Consider the following 25,300-nt stretch of genomic DNA (forward strand, 5'->3'; position numbering starts at 1 on the left):
AAATGCTACACAAGTGTTAATTACTATTACTACTCCCTGACCTATTGCCTTCAAAATCTCACCCACATCTATTCCTTTCTCTCCATTCCCACTGCTATGACCTAGGTCTCACCTTCATTCCTTCATTCTTATAGTGCTACATTTTCCTATAAATTGTTCTTGACTACGACTGGAATCCTTCATGAAGACAACACCAGATTAATATTCAAATAAGAAACTTTAGTTCACAGGATTGGCCTTACAAAATATTCTCTTTGTTTTGTCAATTGCCTAGTAAATTCAAATTTCTTATTCTGATGATCAGTATTTCCTACAAACTAGCTCCAGCCTTATTTTCCAGCGTTTTCTGTTTTCAGTCCAAGACAAGAAACTTATTCTGTTGTCAAACTAATTAACTGACCATTCATCGAATGTGAAGTATACCTTTTCACCTCTAACCCTGGATATGTCATTTCCTTGATTTTTCTGTTAATATTTTCCACCTGCATAAAGATCTAGCACAAATGTAATCTCCACGGTGAAACCTTGAATGAATGCAGTTTAGAATTGTATCTTCTTTCTTAAATCTCCTCTAATGCTTTATTTTTCATATATATGTACACATTTATATAACATTATTTCTCAAATTATTTGAAATGACTTTATTAATTTGACTAGTTTAGACTATTTTGATGATATCATAACCTAATACCACATCCTCTGCTTTATTTAGGCCTGGGCATATCTTATCTCCTCAAATTGAAGAAGGAATTTTCTTGAAAGTCATTTTTGTCTCTGCCTCCCACCTACTCTCATACTTAACCAACACAGTGCCTCTCATATTATGGCAGCATGTGGTAAGTATTTATTGAATTGAGTGAAATAGAATTATTAAATATAATCACTAGCTTTGTCTTTCAGAGATCAACTCTGGAAATTGAAAGTAGAAGAATTCCATAAGTCCTTCAGGCTCAAAACCAAGAGTAGTGTGAGAACAACAAAAGACTTGACCCATTCATTTTTAGAGCAATAATATTTTGTATACTAATAAGTTTGAAAATATCCCTGAGGTAAAATGTTGCTAATGGTTTGTTTCAAGAAGTGATGTGTAAAGGGACTGGGATTGATGGATGACTGAAATGGAAGAAGATGAAGATCACCAAAGAGTGAAAGGGAAAGTATCATTGTGGCTGGTGTGTTGTTAAGGATGTCCCTGAGTTTGGACACACCTGAAAATGATGACTAGGGAGGAGAATGATTAAGTCAAGCTGGACTCTTCAAACCTCTCAGCATTGCATGAAGTGGCTGGAGAACTGCAAGAAAAAGGTGTGTTCAGTCACTTCAGATTCTAAGAAGTAAGATTAATAGACGCATAAGATATGATCTCTGGCCTTAGGGAAGAAACTTTGGTATTTTTCAAGTTTTCTGTACTCAAACAGCACTTTTTTCAAGGTAATGAGTTTTGGGTTGCTGAGTGGTCCTACCAACACTTAATATAAAGCAATTGTCATTTATTTAGTTGAAATTCAAGTATCAACTACTTATTTACTAAAGAATTAATATCTATGATCTGAGGTTTGAGAGTAAATGTTTTTAGGCAAATAAAAGAAAGATCAGTCACTGAATTTCAGTGCTCAACGTCAGGTTAAGAGGATAAAGAAAAGGATAAAGCTTTAGAATTAGATCAACCTCTAAATAAACGGGTGGAAGATTCAAATTAGACATTTTTCCACAGAAGACATACAGATGGTCAACAAACACATGAAAGGTGCTCAACATCACTAATCATCAGGGAAATGCAAATCAAAACGGCAATGAGATAATACCTCACACATATTAGAATGGCTATTGTCAAAAAGACAAGAAATAACAAATGTTGGTGAGGATCTGGAGAAAAGGAAACCTTTGTGCACGGTTGGTGGGAATGTAAATTGGTGCAAACACTGTGGAAAATAGTATGGAAGATCCTCAAAAAATTACAAATAGAACTAGCACATGCTCCAGCAATTCCATTTCAAGGTATTTATCAGAAGAAAAGGAAAACACTAACTTGAAAAGATATATGTGCCCCCATGTTCACGGCAGCATTATTTACAATGATCAAGATATGGAAACAACCTAAGTGTCCACTAATGGGTGAATGGATGAAGAAGATGTATATATATGCACAATGGAATACTATTCGGCTGTGAAAAAGAATGGAAGCTTGCCATTTGCAACAACATGAACAGACCTTGAGGGCATTATGCTAAGTGAAATAAGTTAGACAGAGAAAGCTAAATACCATATGATCTCATTTACATGTGGAATTTAAAAACAAACAAAAACCCCAAGCTCACAGATGCAGAGAACAGATTGGTGGTTGCCAAAGGAGAGGGTGAAGGGTGGGTGAAAGAGGTGATGGGGGTCAAAAGTACAAACTTCCAGTTATAAAATAAAAAGTCATGGGGATGTGATGTACAGCATGGTGACTATAATTAATAATATTGTATTGCATATTTGATAGTTGCTAAGAAAGTAGATGTTAAAAGTCCTTATCACAAGAAGAAAAATGCATAAGGATATGTGGTTACAGATGTTAACTAGACTTACTGTGCTGATCATTTTGCAATATATACAAATATTGAATCATGTTGTACACCTGAAACTAACACAATGTTTTTGTCAATTATGCTTCAATAGAAAGTTAGATAAACCTCAAGCTTCAGTCCCATGAATGATAGATTTAAACTTTCTGTGGTGCATTTTCCTCACATGAAAATTGAGATAATATCATATCTACCTCATGATATTATTGCTTACATTAACTTAGATGTTGAATGCAAAGTGCATGGGATAGGGTCGATACTTAATATATATTTTTTCTTGCCCACATCCCTTCAATTTCCATGAATCGTTTAACAAAACATTGGATGAGATTGTTCCTCCAAATTAGTTGACAATCATTTTAACAATTCTCTTTATTCTGTATCTATAAGTTTGCCTGGCTTCCTTCAAAACAAGCATTTCAGATTCCATAAGCACACAACTTCCCCCTCTTTTCTCCAAAAAGCACACAAACACACTTTCAGTCTAGATTTGCTATCACCACATAATAGGATATATATATTGTTTGACTAAATAGTTTGTTTCTTCACTAAGAGTTCAAAGGAGGAAAAGTATCTACTAAGAGCATCTTGATTTGTATATGAAGAAAGCTGAAGTTTAGTTTCTTTTTGAGCATGTCAATCAACAGTATTCACTGAGTACCTTTGTTGTATATTTTATATGACGTGATCATGAAGTTATGATGCTTATTAACAAACGTACTTGAATTGAAATATCCAAATGAATCAATTCCAATTTAATAACCATGAACATTTATCAAGCATTAACTATGTAGATGGAATTGTGCTATAGTTTACATGTATTAACTCACCACAAATTCAGCAGTTCCTAATCTTATATCCATTTTAAAGAGACATTTTAAAGTAATTCAAAGTCACACAGCTAAAAAGAGATAAATCCAGAATTTAAACCCAGGAAGTCTGAATCCAGAGTCAAAATTCTTAAAACACTACACTATGTCACCTGTTTGTTTGTTTTTTTAAAGTAGTTATACTGGGAGACAATGTACAAATATCAATACTGCCATCATTGCCTCTACATTTTCTGGAAATTTTAATTTAGAATTGTCCTCCAGATTATCGCAATTCATCAAACAAGGAATGTGAGCATGCAGAGGCTAGGACTCTATGATTCTATGGTTCCTTCCAACTTTAAAATGATAATATGAGAGCACTTGCTTTTTTTAATAAATGAAAGATGACTTTTAGAGAATTTCAGAACTCTAATTCTAAACACTTTTCATCAAAGAATAATTTAGGTGATTCATTAACTTTCTTTCAGAATCCACGTTTTCACTTATTTCCTACTAGTTCAAAGCCATCCAAGTCAGGAATTGAAAGCATCATTTGAAATGGAAGCAATGACATGACAGATGATACAGAAAAAAAATTGCAACATTTCCGTGATACTGCTTAAGCAAAACAAAAATCCAAAGAAATAATTAGAACATGTTTGTATTCTTATTAAATATTAAATAAATATTTAAATATTCAGGCTCTTAAATAAAATTAATTTAACTTTTTCTAAGTTGTTGGTGAAGGTAATATTTCTTGAAAAGCTGTGTGTTTTGATCAAAGCCCAGGTCTTCACTTTGAATAGATATTGAGCAAGTTATTAAAACTTCTTGGATCTCAGTTTTCTCATTTATAAAATGGGAATAAAAATAGTAATCTTAAAATATTTTGGGGAGAATTAGGACAAAATATATAAATGCCTGATACACAGCAAATCTTAATCCTCAGCAAATCCAAATATTTAATTCTGTACTCCTATTTAAAATTTCCATAGCAACACTGGCTAATAACACTAATTTTTCTTCATGCTTGTCAACTTATGATTAAAAGGAAAAAAAAACTCAAATAAAAAGTGATAAATATTATGTACCATTTATATACATAGAACAAGTGTAAAATCAGTCATTAGAATTCTTGAAATTATACAACTTAATTCAGACTAGCAAATAGCTCAAATCTTTATCTTTTATATACATTTTTCCTCAGTATTCACAAATATAAAGAACTGTAAATAGAAATGTATTCTTTCATGACTGTCTGCCAAATTTATTCAGCATGACTGCAATTGAGTGGAAAAATAAAAATACATATTACTTACTGTATGTGGCACTTGGTAATTTCAAAATGATTTGCAAACATTCATCCTCAAAATACTCCTACAAAATGCATCTGGGAAAAGAAAGAAATGCAAAAGAGTAGGCAATTTGCCACGGTCACAGAAAAACTAATCCAGAACAACACTCACTTAGACACCACATATTTTAACATACCGAAATGAGCTTTTGTAAAATATAGATTATACATACAGTATATTATAATGGGCTGATGAACAGAAATGTTCCCAACTATATGCAAATATTCTACACATCAGTCAAGGAGGACACTCTTAAGATGAATCTGCACATTGGCTTCCAAAATACATGCAAGAAACACAGGCCCCCAGAACAAGCCAGAATAACATAAAAGCAATTCAAAAATGAGATATTTATAAGTAAATTTTAGTTGGAGATTTTAGGTGGCTATTACATAATTCAAGTTTTGCAAATGTACTTTTGTCTAATATATGAAGATCACTGAGTCGGAGGAGAATTTTGCTTGATTTATCCAGAGAATTACACCAATTCACTTTGTAACTGCGTTTCAATTCTAATTGAAAACCATGTACTGAGAAAAATGCAGGCATGCCACTTGCACACCTCATAAAAATAGACAAACATTCATTTTTTTTTCAGAAGGCCAATTATAAGGAGAAAGTTATTTAATCAGATTTCATTAATTAATGTGTTTGTTTTAGGGGAGAGGTGTTAGGGAAAGCACAGTAATTTCAAAGTGCAAAATATTTCAGCTTAAGTGAATTTTATGCTTCTGGGTATACTGTTTTACAAAAGAACTGTTCAAATGAAACAAAACAAAACATAACCTAATGATAATTAAAGTAACCCTTCAAAGTACCACATGTTGTTTCAGACAGATTAAACACACTATGGACAATAACAAAGTAGCAAGCATCTTTAGAGAGACATTAGTTTTCAGCAACCAGCAGAATTTCCGCCCAGATATTTAGTTGTTTATAGGACTAAGCAGAAATACTAGCTTACCAAATCAACAGTTCAACTGCAGAACAGGCATTCTGAGTCGAACGTCTAATTGATTTATCTTCCTCTAGTGTGTGAAAGACAACGGGATGGCACTGGCCTCTACCTGGTACAGGAATGAATGATTTTACTAATCCTCAACAGAGAGTTTCTCAAAAGGAGGAAACTAGAGATAGCGAATTTATAGTTAAAGGTCAAAAGTAAGTCAAAAAGTTTTTAAGAAACCATGTATTTTTATAAATTTCATTTTTCTAAGTTTAAAACTCAGAGATTAATAGAAGATACAAACTCATGTCCACATATAATTTCAATAGAATTATAAAGTTATAACAATTAGCAGATCTGTGTATTTCTTCATGCTTTAGCATAGTCATCCTCTTAGGCAAGAGAACTGAAGTTAACACTAATTCCATGACTTGCCCAATTTGACACAGCTAATAGGGGTGATCCTGGACTCAGAGCCAGCTTTTCCGACCCCAGTTTCTTCCACTACAACACCTACTAGTCCCTACACCTCATGCAGGGCAGAAGTTGCAAACTGGGGCATGTTAAAAAATATTCAAAAGCAAGAGATTTCTCATAAGAGTTCTAATTTCTTTTTTTTTTTTTTTTTTTGAAAGAGCAAAGATATCTTAAGGCTGGGTTCGCAGCTTCCAGAGAGCAGAGAAATGGTTGCCAGTCTCACATGGACATGCCTCCTGCACTCATCTAATTCCTACTTTTGCAAATTGTCTTCTACTCTGCAGTTGTCAAGCACCAGAGAGTTTTGCTCCTGATCCAAAAAACCCCTTTACCTACCAACTACAATCAGATCTCTTTGCTGTGAAACAGGAAGAATAATATTAATTATCCTCCAAGAGCATATTTCATTAGTTGAAGTGACTGCTTCTAACTACATTTCACTATACTCTCCTAATCAGGTGTTATTGATTACCATATTTTAACCTACATATTAAAATTTCATGGGCTTGAATTTCCAGGTATTTAAATATATATTTGATCATTTTTAAAGCTAAAGGAGAAATTCAAAAACACAGTTGACTGGTACACAGTCATAAGCATTAATCATCTCAAATCATGATTTTTCATTTACAATGGACACATCTTTCAGAGAGATACCTCCTGGGGTGATAGGTGTACTATTCGACAAAATAATTATAATGATAAAGAAAAAACCTTTAATTTAATTAAATAAACTAGATTAAGAGAACAGTGACCACTAAAGGTAAAGCAATGCAGCCCACACATTCTGGTTACATTATGGCATATTGCAAATAACTTAAATATCAATATGTTTTGTAGAATGCTTAAAAAATATGGACCTGTAATTTGGGATAATTGTAATAGCAGTCACCTAAATCCGAAACTCTTCACACACACTGTAAAATATACAGGCAACAAAAACAAATAAAAACACACAAATCCTAGGCCTTCAGCATAACTGGAAGTTGGAGGATAATAAAAATGTCAGATTACCTGTAAACAGAAAATTAAACACCAATTTCTAACAGAGCTATCTTTCAAGCTCCCACTATATGTATTACAGTGATCTATCTAAAGGGTCTAGAAACTGAGGGAGAGAGAAGAAGAAAACAAAGGTCCTAAGAGTGACACAAAATTCACTCTCAGAAAGTCCACTGAGACTGTGAAAATGTTGAAAAATTATCCTGACATATTATAACGTGAACACAGGAAGAAGACTTAAAAGTATACGGAATTCAAGGTGACATTTTTTTTCTTGGGGAGGAATAAGGCATTTTAAAATGATGGGGCTAAGTCAAAAGAACTTAGGCCTCAGCTTCAAGAGATTCTCAAAAGTCAAATCTGGCACAATTGGAAAATCAGAATAAATAATTATAAAGAATTAAACTTCATTACAGAATATAAAATATAAATAAAAGAAAGTATATAAGGAAGAATTGGAAAACTCTTCCCTTCTGTAGAATGTACCTTGGAGTTAGAAAATCACCACTAAGCACATATTATAGTTAACTGATTTAGTCAAGAAAACACCTGCGGATCAACACTCATGGGTGAAAGTGTGCTGACAAACAAGATATTTCCATAGTCTTGAAGTATCTTCCCCAAATCACTTACTAATTACAATGGAGAAAACAATGGAGAAACTTGGCAGAGATCACCTTAACTAAATGATTGAAGACAACATCATCAAAACGGCACAAACATACATGACAAGTCTCCAAGTATGATGCCCTTGAGAAGGACACATCACTTCTGTGATAAGTCTGCCAAAAATGTATAAACTGAATCAATAATTAGGAAATATCAGGAAAACCCAAATTGATGAAAGTCTAAAGATATCTGGCCTGAACTCTTCAAAGTCATTAAAAACTGAAGAAATGTTCCAGATTGAAGGAATTTTTCAAAAGACATGACAACCAAATGCACGGGTGATCCTAGATGCACCGTGAGTTACATAACAGTATTTTGTTAAAAATGATATTCTTAATTTTTACAACTGTACTGTGGTTATATAGGAAAATGTCCTTATCCTTAGGAAATACACACTAAAGTACTTCAAGTAAAGAAGCATGTTGTATGTAACTTATTCTCAAAGGATTCAGGGAAACATTATATATATGCACATATATACATACATATATGTATATATAATTATGTAATTATACAATGCATATCTATATCTCTCTATATATAGAGCATATATGGAGAGAGAAAGAGCAAGCAGAAATAATAAAGCACAAGGGGTAAAATGTAAATAACTAACGAAACTGGACAGAGAGTATTCAGGGTTCTGAAGTATAATAATTACAATTTTCTGTATGCTTGAAGCTATATCAAAATTTTAAATTAGAGGCAATAGGTAGAAATAAATAAATGTCTTACTTTCATTGAGATATTTTGGGATCACAGAAAAATAGCCAAAGAGATAATCAATGACATGTTTTTAAATTAAGAAGTTAAAAACAAATCAGAATCATTGCTCAATGTTTTTGGACAACTAAAATAACAAAAATCCAGATATATATACACATTCTCCTGCATTTTATATATTATATATAATTCATATATTAAATATGCATATATTTAAATCAGATATCTTTTAATAACATATTTATATATGCATATTAAATTCATAAAATAAAGAATGAAAGTAAATATGGAATTTAGCTTTGGGTTTTTAAATAAACCATATAAACAATATTAAAGTCAGTGAATTCAGCAACGTAAAGTTAAATAATAAAGTGATATGCATAAATAAAAGTGTTCAGCAATTAAAGAAAAAAAAAAGATTATCAAACAGTCCTTGAAGGTCATCAGTATAACTGTTTCTTCCTTATATAACTTTTTCTAAATCAAAATTACCAACTTCTGTTTTTTTCAAATTCAGGACAAAAAAGACACATAAAAAAATAAAAATCGGGCTTCCCTGGTGGCGCAGTGGTTGAGAGTCCGCCTGCCGATGCAGGGGACATGGGTTCGTGCCCCGGTCCGGGAAGATCCCACATGCCGCAGAGCGGCTGGGCCCGTGAGCCATGGCCACTGGGCCTGCACGTCCGGAGCCTGTGCTCCACAACGGGAGAGGCCACAACAGTGAGAGGCCCGCATACTGCCAAAAAAAAATAAATAAAAAAAAATTAAAAAAATTAAAAAAAATCGCCCTTAATTCCTAAAACAATATATTTCATTTCAAACAATATATTTACTGTCTTTATTTCCAAACCATTAAAGAATTATACAATATAAACTCATAATTAGATTCTTTTTTTTTTACTCTATTGTGAATTTCATTCCGTGACAACATTATGTTTGTTTATCATTACAATGCAAAATTATTTCACTGATTGGTATCCCATAGATGTAATCATTGATTTAATATTTTTTATCTATAACTTGTTAGCAAGTATCAGTTACCAAAAAATAAAAAACACTGCAAACGTATTTCTGAATGTATCTTCTGCCATATCATGATTGTTTCCTCAGGATAAAATACCCAGAAGGGAAATTACTGGATCAAATAGCATGAGGCTGTTAAAATTTGCTCAACTATATTTTATTAACACAGATGCAAAAAATTTTCATATTTGAACAACGCCACAATCAGTTTATATTTTACAGTCACTGCAGCCATTTGCAGTTGTGACACAGTATTTTTTGCGTGTTTGTGTCCTGACTTGGCACTAGTTCTTCATATTGTCATGTCTTGAATTGAGTTTTATGCATTCTTGGTGTTACAAGTGTTGAGTTTACCTTTTAAAATGTCTACAAAGAGGTTAGCCAAAAATTTGACCTTGAAATAAAAAATTATTCATATGGAAAAGCATGGAAACAGAGCAGTTTTAGTAAAATATTTATTTTTGGAGGAATTAACACTTCCTATTTTCTTAGGAAGCAACAGTTGAGATTTTACAGGACCTAAGGAAGAAAATAGATGAAGATATGTTACAGTCTTGTAACTGAGAACATACAAGGGGATTGATTACTACATGACGAGTGATGCAAGCAAAGACAGAAAACACTACAGAGCCCCCTGAATAATCCAAGCCCCTCTACAAAGTTTCATTTCTAATTTATAGCAACAATGCGTCAGTATGTCTAGATACTACCATTTACATTTTATTACGTTAGATATTAGCATTTTAAGAGCCACTTTAATTGATAGTTTTCAACAGTCTTCAAGTTACTTTAGCCACCTTTCCTTTTTCCTATATTTACTTTGTATTCTTGCAAATTCACACAGACTTAGCAACTTTCCTAGTCTGTAGAATCCGTATTTTGTATTATTAAGTTCTGGAGATTAATACAAATATTATTCAGTATAAGCACCCAATCAACCCTTCTGGAGTCTCAGTTGGTCTGCCCTGGCAGGTCACTGATTCAATAACACATAACAAACCATGCCTCCCTTCACCCAAGACTACATTTTCTTTACTGGTTGATGAGAATGTCATATGAGATAAAAACTAAACCTTACTGAAATGAAGATATATGAACTCTTTTGCTTCCCCTCATATTTAAGTCCTGTCATTGTGTCAGATAATAAAATTAGATGAACTTGCCGTGACTTACTTCTTTTAAAGCCATGTTGGTTGTTACCCCCATTTGTTCTGCTCTTTGAGGTGTATGAAAAATGTCTTTTTGATTTATTCTATTTTCCTAGCTATCAAAGCAAGCTGATGAATCTATAACTTCTAAAGTCATCACTGTGTTCTCTCTCTCTCCCTCCCCATTTTCATTTGGCATTCAAGAACCCTAAGTCAACTCCTTGTACACTTTCTATTGTAAATACGGCTTGGTAATAATCCTATGATAATTTCTATCATGAACAGCATGCCAAATCAGGATCTCCTCAACATTGCATTTAAAAATGTAATTCTCCTGAAGTCCATTAGCCAATTTAAGTCACTGCATAATTCCATATCGGGTTCAAACAGTAGGCAATGCCTTGACCAAGATCCTGAACACCCTCACCCCTTGATTTTTGACAGTGTGCTTACCTTGCAGACAGTGTCTACATTGTGGCATTCCCTAACTGAAGACTGTTTCATCCGTCCCTCTTCTCTGTTCATCCAGTTGAGAAGTCAAGACCTGTTTCCTAACTTAAGTGGGTTTTCAGTCAATTCTTTGTTCCCTTTACTTTATTTCACTTTTTTTCCACTGAATGTTCAAGGAACTGGCAAAGTGATTGTTCCAAACATTCACTAGCCTCTCCTGTAAAGAACACTGAATGCCTTCACCTTCATCCCCTGCTTCTAATCCACTGGCAGAGATATGAGAAGATGTTGGTTCCTTCATCCTCAGAGATGAAAGGTGAAACATGTTTGCTTAACTCACTTAACCCCACTCTCAGCAAACACACAGTAAAGCATGACTTATTTTATATCCTTCCCTCATTACTTTCTACTCACTGTAAAAATTTCACCTCTTCCTTTACATATCTCTATTTTTTGCTTACTTCACTTTCATGAAGTTTTTCCAAGAACAGATTAGAGATTCAGGCAGATTTATGTTCAGAGAACTTCATCAGTGTCATTTATAATATTTATAACTGTAAATCCTTAAAAGCAACTAGAGTGTCTAACAATTAGAGATCAACAAAGTAAGGTGTGGTTTGTGTAGATGATAGAATGCCAGGCAGCCACAAAACTCATGTCTCAAACAGTATTTATTTATATGCAGAAATCTTCAATATATCAATATATTTTTAAAACAATATAAATACTTTCTAAAATAACATGATGAATAAAGTAGCAATTGTGTAAATAATTATAAATATGTATACACGCATGTATTTACATATAAACAAATATATGTATAAAATTCAGAAAGACTGGAAGACTATATAGCAAAATGGTAATAGTTATGATCTCTGAATAATGTAAAAATATAAGTAATATGAACTTACTTTTTAATATTTTACTTAATTTTGCAAACCTTCTGCAATATATATATATATATACACATATATATATATATATATATAATCTTATCATTCAAAAAGAAAGAATACTAGTTTGAAAACTCAGAGGGAACAAAAGCAACACACTGCATATGTAAGAACCAAATACAGAGCTATAAATCAGGCAGAACTTCAGCATTAAAAGAGCTGGAGACTAGTATAGACAAAATTGGGGCATAAATAAGCAGTAAGAGTAAATTCTCAAAAAGTTAATAAAATGTGATTTTTTTGATGTGGTATGGCTGGACCTACCAGTTGCCTCCCCAATATTTATTCTCTCCGGCCTTAGATGCTATATGTACTTTATGCTCTTTGGCCTTTGCCTGCCCAACATGTAGATACGACTGGAACTCTGGCAGCTATTTTGAGATCTTAAAATGTCTACAAGAATCCAAGATCCCTGGTGACATTAAAGAGCCAGGCTTCTCAGGCTTGGACTGCTGACATCAAGACTTCATATTTTGTGAGGGAAAAATAAAAGCACTAATTTCTTCAGGCCACTCTGGGCAAACACTGGACACAATTTCTAAGTGATACATACAACTACTTGAGAATTTGCAGGTAAGAATAAAGAAAATGTTTCTCTGTCAAGGATTTAATGATTATTTGACCAGAATATATTAGCAAATGTTAGGGTTCATATGTCAAATAATACTTAAAATGAAAAAAAATTCAAAGGAATTCAGAGGAGAGAAATGGAAAGAATTAACATTTAGGAAATTACAATACATTAAAAATGGCTCAAATAGAAAAATTTATATTTCATAAAAGGAAATACCTAGTAGTTTAGTTATATTTAATTGTATGAAGGATTATTTTTAAAGTTAGACTCCAAGTAATGAAATTGCTTTAACAGTAGGAGAGATTATATTACACACTAAAAATGAATTTCCAGAAACTAAAGATTATTTAGATATTAGCTTTTTTTTTAAGTGAAGTTTCTTTTGAGCCTAAATTTAGAACTGGGACCTTTCAAATCATGAGATCCAATTAGAAATGTAGTGTAAATATGTGATGAACTTTAGGTAGAGGATGTGAGTTAGTTTCCTATTATGTTTTATGGTCAATTTTGGTGCTTTCTTCATGTTTTACACCACTGTTTAAACGTACACATTTGTATTTACTTCTTCTGAGAATACGTTAAAACTGATTGAAAGTGTATCCTTAACTCCACTACACCATCCAAATATAGAGTGTGGCCGGTTGTATCTTCCAAAGATGACCGCAACATGTCCCATCCTGCATGGTCTACTGCAATGTGAGCTTGACATTTCGCCCATCACAAGATGAAGCTATTTCTTTGCCTCCTGGAATCTGAGCAGACCCTAGGACTCCTTTGGCCAAGAGGATATGATAGAAGCAACACTGTACCAGTCCAGGAGTAACCCTTAACTCGTATCTTCTGTCTTCTGCCTCTTGGAGACCTCAGCTGCCATGGAAGAAGTTCAGGTCACTCTACTGGAGAGAGTGGCCATTTTGAGGAGCACAAGGCATCAGACATGTGACTAAAGAAACCATACTGGATGTCCAGTTCATCCGGCCTTTAGACGACTCTGGTCCCAGCCACCACCTGATGGCAACTACATGAGAGACCCCAAATGAGAATCTCCCAGCTGAGCTCTGTCAACCCACAGAACGATGAGAGATTATAATAAATTGCTATTTTTAAGCCACTAAATGTATGGATAATTTCTTGCATAGCAATAAAATAACCAGAAAATGTGATCATCCTAGAATTTAAAATCTAGAAGTATAACGCAATATTTGTCATCCTTTATTTATGTAAGTTCTAAAATTATACATATGAACATATACTGACCAGAATGTCAATTGTTTATATGGTAACCTATTTTTCTGTCTCTGTCTCTACCTCTATCTATGCAAGTTATCTTATATCCAGTTAAAATGATTTCCGATTGCTTTCTGGCTGATCGTGCACTAACACAGAAGTTTTATATATATGTGTATAAAACATGGATATATATATATATATATACGTGTGTGTGTGTGTGTGTGTGTGTGTATTTATGTGCACATACAAACACACACACAGTGGAATTCGGGGCCATTCAGCCTGTAAAACAGAATATATAGCAGAAACCTGAATGTTGAACTGACAATGTGGAAAACAGCTTAAATTTGTTTTCTGTGCTCCGAAAAAGCAGGACTAAGACCAATAAGACCAATGAGAAAAGTCACAAGGAGCAGAATTTAAGCTCAGCATAAGGAAAAGCCCTCTTACTGTAAAGAATGACAAAATAGAATGGGCTTCCCTAAGAAAGGGCCAAATGAAGAATTCAAGAAGTTGAAGGTCCACTGTCCAGAAATGCTGAAAGGGATTTCAAGTTGTGGTTTGTTGACGGAATTAAATGTTTTTTAAACACCCTCTTGAACCCACTATTTTGATAAATTTGTGGTGATTATCTTTGGAATAGATTATGGTAATATTTTTATATTCCCATCGTATTCTAGAAACAGACATGAGGAGTGTCACAAAGATTCATTTAATAGAGCATCATTAAATTCACAGCCCTTTATCCTACTGAATCAATGTTTTCAAGACATTTATTGAATAACTAGCTATATTATGGACTTTAGTAGACCTCGGGGGAACAATGAGGAATGTGATGCCTCCACTGTGAAAAAGATTATAATTTAAAATCGGAGACAGAGGAAGACACAACCATGATAACATGGTATAAGTTAGCAACAGCAATAAGAACAAAGTACTGTGGGAACTGGAAAAAGGAATAGAAAAAATTCTGTCCTGGAGATTGGGGAAATCCTGTAAAAAGAGTTAGCATTTAAGCTGATCCTTGAAAGGACAAGATAGGTAATTCAAGGCTACAAAGCAGTGTGAGCAAACAGTCATGGATATCTATGACATGTCCAGGTAACAAAAAGATAATTCAGTGAATCCTTAAAATAGATTAGGAGGGGGTAACAAATGAGAAGTGAGGCTGCAAAGCTCATTGGGATAAATTTCTATGAAGGGTTTTGAATGATATATCAATACTAAAGAAACTGAAATTTAACCTGTAGAACTTTCATAGGTTTTTACACCCAGGAGTTACACGCCCAGAATTATATTTAGTGAGATCCCCCTATTGGCAGTGTGGAGTAGGTAATGGACTATACGATGTGGAATAACTTTATTTTAAAGAAAGATGTCAGTCTTGGGTGTAGATTAGGCACCACTTTGACTGAGGGAAGGTGGGTGACAGGATCACCCTCAAGATCCCTTTCAATCTTAAACCCTGTGACTTACATCCCTTGCAAAGGAAACAAGTTGCAGACAAATTCTTTAAAATGACAGAGGTGGCAGAACTCTTGGGCCACTCTGGTGAAAATCACAAAGACATTGCTATTTCAAATACCCAATGAGTTTGACAAGAAGTACAGAAAGTGCACAATCTTTGACGAGCTGACAATGGAACGTGAGAGGAAAAAAAATCACAAGGAAGAAATTAATACAGCACAGGAGAAAGGCATTTTCAACTATCCTTCTGGGAAAGCCAGATAAAAATTTGACTGACCTAAATCCTTTTGGGCCTGCATCATTTTCCAAAGTAGCGTCTACAGCTTTGGAAGGCCTAGGGGACCTCTCTGTACATGTGCAATCTAATTAATGCATGTAGGAAGGACTTAATTGTGTAGGACATTTTGCTAGGTACAGCACAAAAAGAACTACATTTGACTGCCTTCTCGCATTTCATAATCTATTAAAGACAGATGGATGTAGATATACATCTACAATTTAGGAAGATAAAAGGAAGGATTCATTAAACTGCAGAAAGAAAAATGTATGTACTTATGTTAAATGCTTCATGAGCATCAATAAGCGGGACAACTTGATTAGTGCCATTTCAAGGAGAAACAGAGCTGAGGGTCAGAGGCTAAATGCCAGTGACACAATCTCACTCCCGAGACTTGTTGGAAGGAAAAAGGAAAGCTTTGCCTTATCCATATTTAACAGCACTGTAAGCCAAGGTCAGTGAAGGGGTCTGAGGCACAACAAGCCACAGGACTGCAGCTGCTTAAAGGGAGGGAGGACAGGCCAACCACAGCACGGAATCATTCTGGGGAATACGATCTCCTTTTCTTCGCTTACTTCCCTTTTGTTGTCGTTGATGTTGGTATTGGGCCACTTGGCCCTGCCTAGGGAGCTCTATATATATGGGTGTCAGCAAGGAGGCAGGAATTCATGAAATTCCTAATGACTTGAAGGTGTGAACCTGGATTGAGAAAGTAACACGTGAAAAAGTTTGAAATTGGGGTGCAGTGTGAACTTTTACCCTGAGACTGACACACAGTGTGTGAAATCAGAATTCTTAAGTATTCTGAATGACTTGCTTGATGGCAATCAGCCAAGCATATCATCAGATGAGAATTTTAGCTACTGAAGAAGCTCACTGTCCTTGAAGCCCCCGCACAGTGGTAAAGGCTATTTTCCTATAGAATACAGCCAGAATAACACAGTCTGAATGCCTTTGCTGAAAAACACAGAGAAGAAAAAGTAAATATTCTACAAGATAATAATATGTCTCTTATTAATGCCCCTTATTAAAAAATTTGTAATATTGTTCACATGGAAAGATTTGACATTTATATTTTTTATGGTATGAGACCCTTTCTTGACAGAATGGCTTGGCCTTATGAAAATATGTAGCTCTATTGTGCAAATGTTGTTCATCTTGAACGAGGACATAACCCCCAGAAGCAGGAATGAGAAAGTCATCTTTTTAATAGTATGAGACTTCAGTAAGGCAGAGATATGACAGAAAGAAAGACGGGCAGACCCAGAGAAAAAAGGATTTTGCCACGTGGACCCCCAGGGCTTTAGAATTGCAAAAGCACTAAGTAATTGCATGCAGTGCACATGAACCGTTGCTGAAAACCCATCTGTAAGTATGTGCCTCTTAACGAAATTTTGGAAGCTACTGATCTTGCATTTACATAGTGTCTTAAACCAAGTAGACCCCAAAACCACTAGCCAGATTTATTAACTGATTATGTATACTGACTGCTTAAGCAGGAATCATTTCATGCAGCAATGAAATGCACTTCTGTATTAAAATGTGGCAACATTTTATTGGCCCACAATTTTATATATCAAGTTATTGTGAGATGTAGCCCTCTGGCCAATTAAAAATGCATGGGTATTTACAGATTTATAATAAAATACAGATGCATACAACTTTATTAAAATCACGTAATTTTTTTTCCTAGGCAAATACTAAATACATATATGATAAAAATATAGATGGACAGAAAATAACATCAGCTAAAAAGTGACTAAATGGGGGAGTTTTAGGGTGTGTTATTGTGAAGAGGAGTGAGAAGAGTAAAAGGGTATATGAAGAGTTGTTGTTGGTGAAATGTTGTTGGCATCAGGCCATTTCAATAAACACACCTGGCCCTGCAAAGGGAGCGCTACATATGGGTATCAGCAAAAAGGTAGGAATTCATGAACTTTCTAATAAATTGAAGGTGTGAACCTGGAAGATTGGCTAAAAACTCAAAACTATTGAATTAAACCTGAAAATAAAGTTATAATGAAGATAAGGTTTTAGATAGGGAAATTTAAAAAACTTAGACCAAAACTTAATTTGGTACAACAAAAGGTCAAAACAAACTCTAAAGTTAATAAAACAGCTAACAGTCAAGAATAAATCTGAATTATCATAAAATAAGTAACTTGAGTGGTGCCCAAGAGATCATGGAGAGCCACACTTAAAAACACCCAGGAGAAGGCTTCCCTGGTGGCGCAGTGGTTGGGAGTCCGCCTGCCAATGCAGGGGACATGGGTTCGTGCCCCGGTCCAGGAAGATCCCACATGCTGCGGAACGGCTGGGGCCGTGAGCCGTGGCCGCTGAGCCTGCGCGTCCGGAGCCTGTGCTCCGCAACGGGAGAGGCCACAACAGTGAGAGGCCCGCGTACCACAAAAAAAAAAAAAAAAAAACCACCCAGGAGAAAGCTGGACAGCCGCGTATAAACCACTAAAGTTAGAACACTCCCTTACACCATACACAAAAATAAACTCAAAATGGCTTAAAGACTTAAATATAAGACATGACAACATAAACATCCTAGAATAGAACATAGGTAAAGCATTCTCTGACATAAATAGTAGCAATATTTCCTTAGATCAGTCTTCCAAGGCAAAAGAAATAAAAGCAAAACTAAACAAATGGGACCTAATCCAACTTATAAGCTTTTGCACAGCAAAGGAAACCATAAACAAAATGAAAAGACAACCTACACAATGGGAGAAAATATTTGCAAATGATGCTACTGACAAGGGCTTAATTTCCAAACTACACAAACCACTCACACAGCTTAATATCAAAAAAACAAATAACCCAATCAAAAATGGGCTTAATTTCCAAACTACACAAACCACTCACACAGCTTAATATCAAAAAAACAAATAACCCAATCAAAAATGGGCAGACCTAAATAAACATTTCTCCAAAGAAGACATATACATAACAGGCACATGAAAAGATGCTCAACATCACTAATTATTAGAGAAATACAAATCAAAACTATAATGAGGTATCACCTCACACAAGTCAGAATAGCCATCATCAAAAAGTCTACAAATAATAAATGCTGGAGAGGGTGTGGAGAAAAGGGAACCCTCCTACTCTATTGGCAGGAATGTAAATTGATACAGCCACTATGGAAAACAGTATGGAGGTTCCTTAAAAAACTAAAAATAGAACTACCATATGATCCAGGAATCCCACTCCTGGGCATATATCTGGAAAAGATGAAAACTCTAATTGGAAAAGATACATGCACTTCAATGTTCACAGCAGCACTACTTACAATAATAGCCAATACATGGAAGCAACCTAAGTGTCCATCAACTGAGGAATGGATAAAGACAATGTGGTATATATACACAATGGAATATTACTCAGCCGTAAAAAAGAATGAAATATTGCCATTTGTTGCAACATGGATGGACCTAGAGATTATATACTAAGTGAAGTCAGTCAGACAGAGAAAGACAAATATTATATGACATCATTTATACGTGGAATATAAAAAAATGATACAAATGAACTTATTTATAAAACAAACAGACTCACAGACATAGAAAACAAACTTATGGTTACCAAAGGGGAAGTGGTGGGGGGGACAAATTAGGAGTATGGGATTAATAGATACACACTACTATATATAAAATAGATAAACAGCAAGGACTTACTGTATAGCACAGCGAACTATATTCAATCTTATAATAACCTACAATGGATAAAAATCTGAAAAATAATTTGTATGTGTATATATATGTATGTATAACTGAATCATTTTGCTGTATACCTAAAGCACAATATTGTAAATCAAGATTCCATAAAATAAATAAATAAATACCCAGGAAATCCATAAAAAGAAAAACTCAACTTTCAGTAGAAGCCCTCTGTGGAACACGCATGCTCATGCGCGCACGCGCGCGCGCACACACACACACACACACACACACACACACACACACACACACATAGTGGGCATCAGCCCTGCCCTGTGACAGGAAAGAGTATATATCTTTGATTTAGTGTTAGTCAAAAACACTGCAAAACCAATGATAATGCTAAATCTTTCTATATCTTGGTTTTATATTTACAATGATGGTGAATATTTTTGTGAGCTACTAACTTCCAAAGCACTTTTAAATAAAATGAAAACTGTTCACAAAGTGAGTTTACAAGGTTAATTATCGGTGGACTATCACACTATAAAATAATTATAAGTGGAGTATTTTGGCAGTTAGATGCAACAATACAAAAAGATCAATTGTCTGTCTGTGACTTAATGTAACCTTGGTTGAAAATGGTTAACCTCATACATGGTTCCCAGACACAGCAGGAGTTATTACTTGATTGTAATTATTTCTCATGTAGAAATTTCTTGCAAGGCTGTTGAAGTTTAAGTTAAACTTTTCTTTTTAATCACTTTTAAAAAATATTCAAACACAAAACTTCAGAATGGGAGGCAACAGGAGTACTAGGCAAATGTAAGCTAAGGACCCAACGTTATTTTAGGCAGCTCTAGAAAACTGTTTGGATCACAATAAGAAAAGTAGTAAAAGGTTATTTAACTAATTTCATTATTTTTAATATGAAAAGGATTTCTAAACACAGATAAAACACAAACTATTTAATAACCCATACAACCACTTCTTATATTATAAACTCTCACAAAACATAAGCTAGTCCTTCATCATTTTTTAAAAATAAATATTCTATTTTACTGAACATGTTTTTGGAGTTGAGGAAGTTACAGGTTACATTAAACAATTAGTCCTGGTACATTTCAACAGACTGTAAATGATTCAGAAATAAATCAAAAACATCATGATGCATCATTAGATTCCCACCAGCAGTTTATGAATTTATGTACAATTATCATTTGTACAAATTATTGTGAAGGAACTGACAAACTATCAGTGTTCAAAACAACATATTCTCCTCATATGACAAGAAAAGAGAACTGGAATTCAAATATTTCTAAATGAGAAATCAATGTGTCCTTCTACATAAAAAAATAGAAATTCTCCAATTAAGCATTTATAAAAATCACTAAAAACAACAAGACATCACATACTAAAAATGAAGTCTGGTCTCTAAAGAACAAAAAATAATAATGTTTCATCTTTTTCACTCAAGGGACTAAGGCTAGGATTGGAAACATTTTTAAATTGTTACTATTTTTCATACTCAAACGAAAAAAGCACTCACTTTTCAATTTCTCTAAGAATCAGCCAAGAAAAAATAACAGTCAAAGCTGATCAAAAAACTAAGGGGAAAGGGGAGGATGACCGCTCAACATAGCCAAGAACACCTAACAAAAATCAGCAGTGACACTAGAATTTTTTAACTAGAAGTTAAAGGAAATAGAAGAATCTTACCACCTTTTTTTTAAGCTAGATGCACTTTCTGCAAAGTGGCATTTCAGTGTTTAGCACTGTGTACAATGTGTGCAATTATACGATATATTTATCATGACATGGTATTCCTTTGCCTTCCCTCTTTTACCTTCACCTTTCTCTTAAACAAGATTTATAAATATTTCACCAATATAGTTTTACTGTGTTTCTATTTTGGTTGGCTTCAATCCTATCTTTGACTGCTATTTATTTATTGCCTCCTGGGATCGGATTTTGCAGTTACTCTTCACAATAACTCTTCCAGGTCTGAGAATTTTATTTCAGAAATCAGTTAAGCAGGCAAGATTTACTAGGCACCTGCCATACTAAATGCCCATAGAGGACCCTGGAAGAGGAGATACACTAATAACAGCTAGTATTTGTTAAGCGCATGCTAAGTGCCAAGCACAATAATCAGTACATTACATGCATTGTCACCTCAACACATTAAAGCAGTTATAATTATTAGGTAGATGAAAATAAACATCTAGCTCTTAGAATTGTGAGAATTAAAAGGGCTAATATTATGTAAAGCACTTAAAAGAGACCCGCAAAACCAGTTAGAAACCTGCATTGTATTAGTGTTAGGCACTATTACTATTACCCTCACTTTAAAGATGAAGTAACTAAATCCCACAGAGGCTATCTAACTATGCTTTGTCATTCTGCTAAGTAATTGGATAATTCAGAACTTCTGAACTGCATTTATGCAGGCACCATAGTCTTAAACTTGTAGCTTTAGCACAACCATGTTCCACTGCCTCTTCCAAACTTGAGTCCAGGCATTTTTCTTACCTTAGAATCAAGGGATGGTTCATATGCTAACGGTTCTAATTAATTGCCAAGAACTTCACATTTAAAAGGAAATTTAATGGACCCTGGATTCATCAAACCAGGTGAGATAACAGGACAGAGCAGGTCTTCACTGCCCCCAGTCACTGTCCAAAAACCAGATCACTCAGTAAGTGGTAAGAGGTGACCCAAGGGATTATTATCACAACCTGTCAACAGAAACCAGATATCCACAGCTTTAAAGAATGTCTCATTGTTAACTTTTTTCTCATTTCAGAATCCCCTATCCTTCTAAATCATAAAAATACTAGATCGATCTTAACATATTATTTAATATGTAATTTGTGTTCACAATACTTTTTTGTGGTATACAAGCCCCAAGTTGGTGGTGGGGAGAGACTGGGAAACTTCCTCATTCCTCCTTATCTCTCTTCCTCTCCCTGTCTGTCTGTCTCTGTCTCTGCCTCAGTCCCTCTCTCTGTCTGTCAATCTCTTTATTTCTATCTATCTACAGAAAGCTATTATAACTTTCTTTTGGCTTGTTGAATTGATATTCATAATTAAAAGATGCTAAAGCACACATGTATGCACACACACACACACACAGAAATCTAACAACCAGCAGGTTAGACATTTCTTATGGGACCCATCTGTGTTCTCACATTCATTAGGAATAGCTAACATCTTTAAAGCAACTATTTCTGATCAGCTACAAAATTAAAGTGTTAGTCCAAATAATAAGAAGCAGTGAGAACTTCCAGAGCAGCTGCCGACCTAAGATGGCAATATCCTCACATCTGTGCAATGTTGGAATGGCCATCCTTCATCTATCAATTCCTCTGTGAATCTGCAGACACATCAGGTAATCAGAATAACTGGTATAATTTAATAACACAGAGGACTATAAAATTTACCATCTCTATCTGGAAACCACTATAAAATGTTGTTTAAAATTGTTTAGTACTATTAAAATGTTCAGGAAAACAGAGGTGGAATGGAGATAAAATCTTCTAGAGAATCATTCGGTAAGGCTTGCATTTTTACATCAGCAAAAATAAAAGTTATTTTTTTAATTATAAGAAAATAAGACCTAGAAAATTTAACGTTCATTTCATTCTCAAAGAAAATGATAGGTCTACATTTGCAAAATAAACAAACAGTAGAATATAGAGTCATACCAGGTTTTTTTTTTTTTTACCAGTTGCATTTCAAAGATAAGGAAACGGAGCTCCAAAGAACTTAATGACACGCTACAGAATTTAGTAATGGTTTTACCAGAACTAGAATCCAATTCTCTCCTCTTAGTCCCATAATCATTATCATACTGTAAGGGATGACTGCTAATGTGTTTAGAACAGAAGTTCCAAGGATTTCTATTTCTTTATACAGTGGAGCCCCCTCTCCGAACCCCAACCTGTTCCTTTCCTCAGAGGGAATCACCTTTAATTGCTTATTAGTTCCACAACAAAAAGCTTAAATTCAAATGTCTTTATGGACCAGGGGGATTCAACAGACAGTGACTGCAATCTGTGGAAATCTGGTACAGATACACCTAAAGAAACCACATTTTTTAAAAAAATCAAGGTAAAACATACTTTGACCAAACAAATAGACCCACAGTATTTTAGACATTATCGAAATTATCTCACATACCACACTCCACATTTATCCCTACTCTTCCTATTAATATAGTCAATTATTCCTTCTCTTAGTTCTCTTTGGAATTTTGAGTTGCAAATCATTTTCCTTCATAAATTTGAGAATTATTCTATTAATTTTTAAAACATGTTCTCACTATATTTCTTTGTTTTCTTACAATCAGATCTCCAATTAGCAGGAAGTCACACTTCAGGGAGATTCAGTGACTCATCTTTTTCATCTTTTTGTTCTTTTTCTTTGCACTGTAGAGAGATTTTCTCTACTTAAAATTACAAATGTCCCTTAAAACTACTGATATGAAAATCTTTAATTTCCAATAGTTATTCTCGTTTAGTTTTTGTGTTTTATGAATGTAAAATTTTCTTGAATCTCTTTAAAAAATTTAATTTTTTGGTCTCTTTTATGATTTTTTTTAATGATCTGTATCATGCAAGGTCATTTTTTGTCATTGGTTTTCATTTATCTTGGTGTCGCTTTTTTTTTTTTAACATCTTTACTAGAGTATAATTGCTTTACAATGGTGTGTTAGTTTCTGCTTATTAACAAAGTGAATCAGTTATACATATACATACAGCCTCATATCTCTTCCCTCTAGCAGCTCCCGCCCTCCCACCCTCCCTAGCCCACCCCTCTAGGTGGTCACAAAGAACCGAGCTGATCTCCCTGTGCTATGCGGCTGCTTCCCACTAGCTATCTATTTTACGTTTGGTAGTGTATATATGTCCATGCCACTCTCTCACTTTGTCACAGCTTACCCTTCCTCCTCCCCATATCCTCAAGTGCATTCTCTACTAGGTCTGTGTCTTTATCCCGTCTTGCCCCTAGGTTCTTCTAGACCTTTTTTTTTCTTAGATTCCATATATATGTGTTAGTATATGGTATTTGTTTTTTTCTTTCTGACTTACTTCACTCTATATGACAGACTCTAGGTCCATCCACCTCACTACAAATAACTCAAATTTCTTTCTTTTTATGGTGGAGTAATATTCCATTGTATATATGTGCCACATCTTCTTTATCCATTCATCTGTTGATGGACACTTAGGGTGCTTCCATGTCCTGGCTGTTGTAAATAGAGCTGCAATGAACATTTTGGTACATGTCTCTTTTTGACTTGTAGTTTTCTCAGGGTATATGCCCAGTAGTGGGATTGCTGGGTGGTATAGTAGCTCTATTTTTAGTTTTTTAAGGAACCTCCATACTGTACTCCATAGTGGCTGGATCAATTTACATTCCCACCAAAAGTGCAAGAGGGTTCTCTTTTCTCCACAACTCTCCAGTATTTATTGTTTGTAGATTTCTTCATGATGGCCATTCTGATCAGTGTGAGATGATATCACATTGTAGCTTTGATGTGCATTTCTCTAATGATTAATGATGCTGAGCATCCTTTCATGTGTTTGTTGGCAATCTGTATATCTTCTTTGGAGAAATGTCTATTTAGGTCTTCTGCCCATTTTTGGATTGGGTTGTTTGTTTCTTTGATATTGAGCTGCATGAGCTGCTTGTAAATTTTGGAGATTAATCCTTTGTCAGTTGCTTCATTTGAAAACATTTTCTCCCATTCTGAGGGCTGTCTTTTTGTCTTGTTTATGGTTTCCTTTGCTGTGCAAAAGCTTTTAAGTTTCATTAAGTCCCATTTGTTTATTTTTGTTTTTATTTCCATTTCTCTAGGAGATGGATCAAAAAGGATCTTGCTGTGATTTATGTCACAGAGTGTTCTGCCTATGTTGTCCTCTAAGAGTTTGATAGTGTCTGGCCTTACATTTAGGTCTTT

General features: G+C 34.5%; 1 protein-coding gene across 5 annotated transcripts in view; it reads right to left on the minus strand.

Moving 5' to 3' along the window:
* Positions 1-25,300, minus strand: part of GALNT13 (polypeptide N-acetylgalactosaminyltransferase 13) — a 562,369-nt gene that overhangs the window by 521,505 nt on the left and 15,564 nt on the right. For 4 of the 5 annotated variants that reach the window (XM_067741899.1, XM_067741902.1, XM_067741901.1 and 1 more), the window contains exon 2: positions 4,699-4,769. The gene's annotated coding sequence lies outside the window, so the exon portion shown is untranslated. Of the gene's footprint in view, positions 1-4,698; positions 4,770-5,698; positions 5,812-25,300 lie in introns of those variants that run through there. The other variant, XM_067741900.1, reaches the window with a different exon arrangement.

This window comes from Pseudorca crassidens, chromosome 6, assembly GCF_039906515.1.
Source record: "Pseudorca crassidens isolate mPseCra1 chromosome 6, mPseCra1.hap1, whole genome shotgun sequence".
NCBI lineage: Eukaryota > Metazoa > Chordata > Mammalia > Artiodactyla > Delphinidae > Pseudorca > Pseudorca crassidens.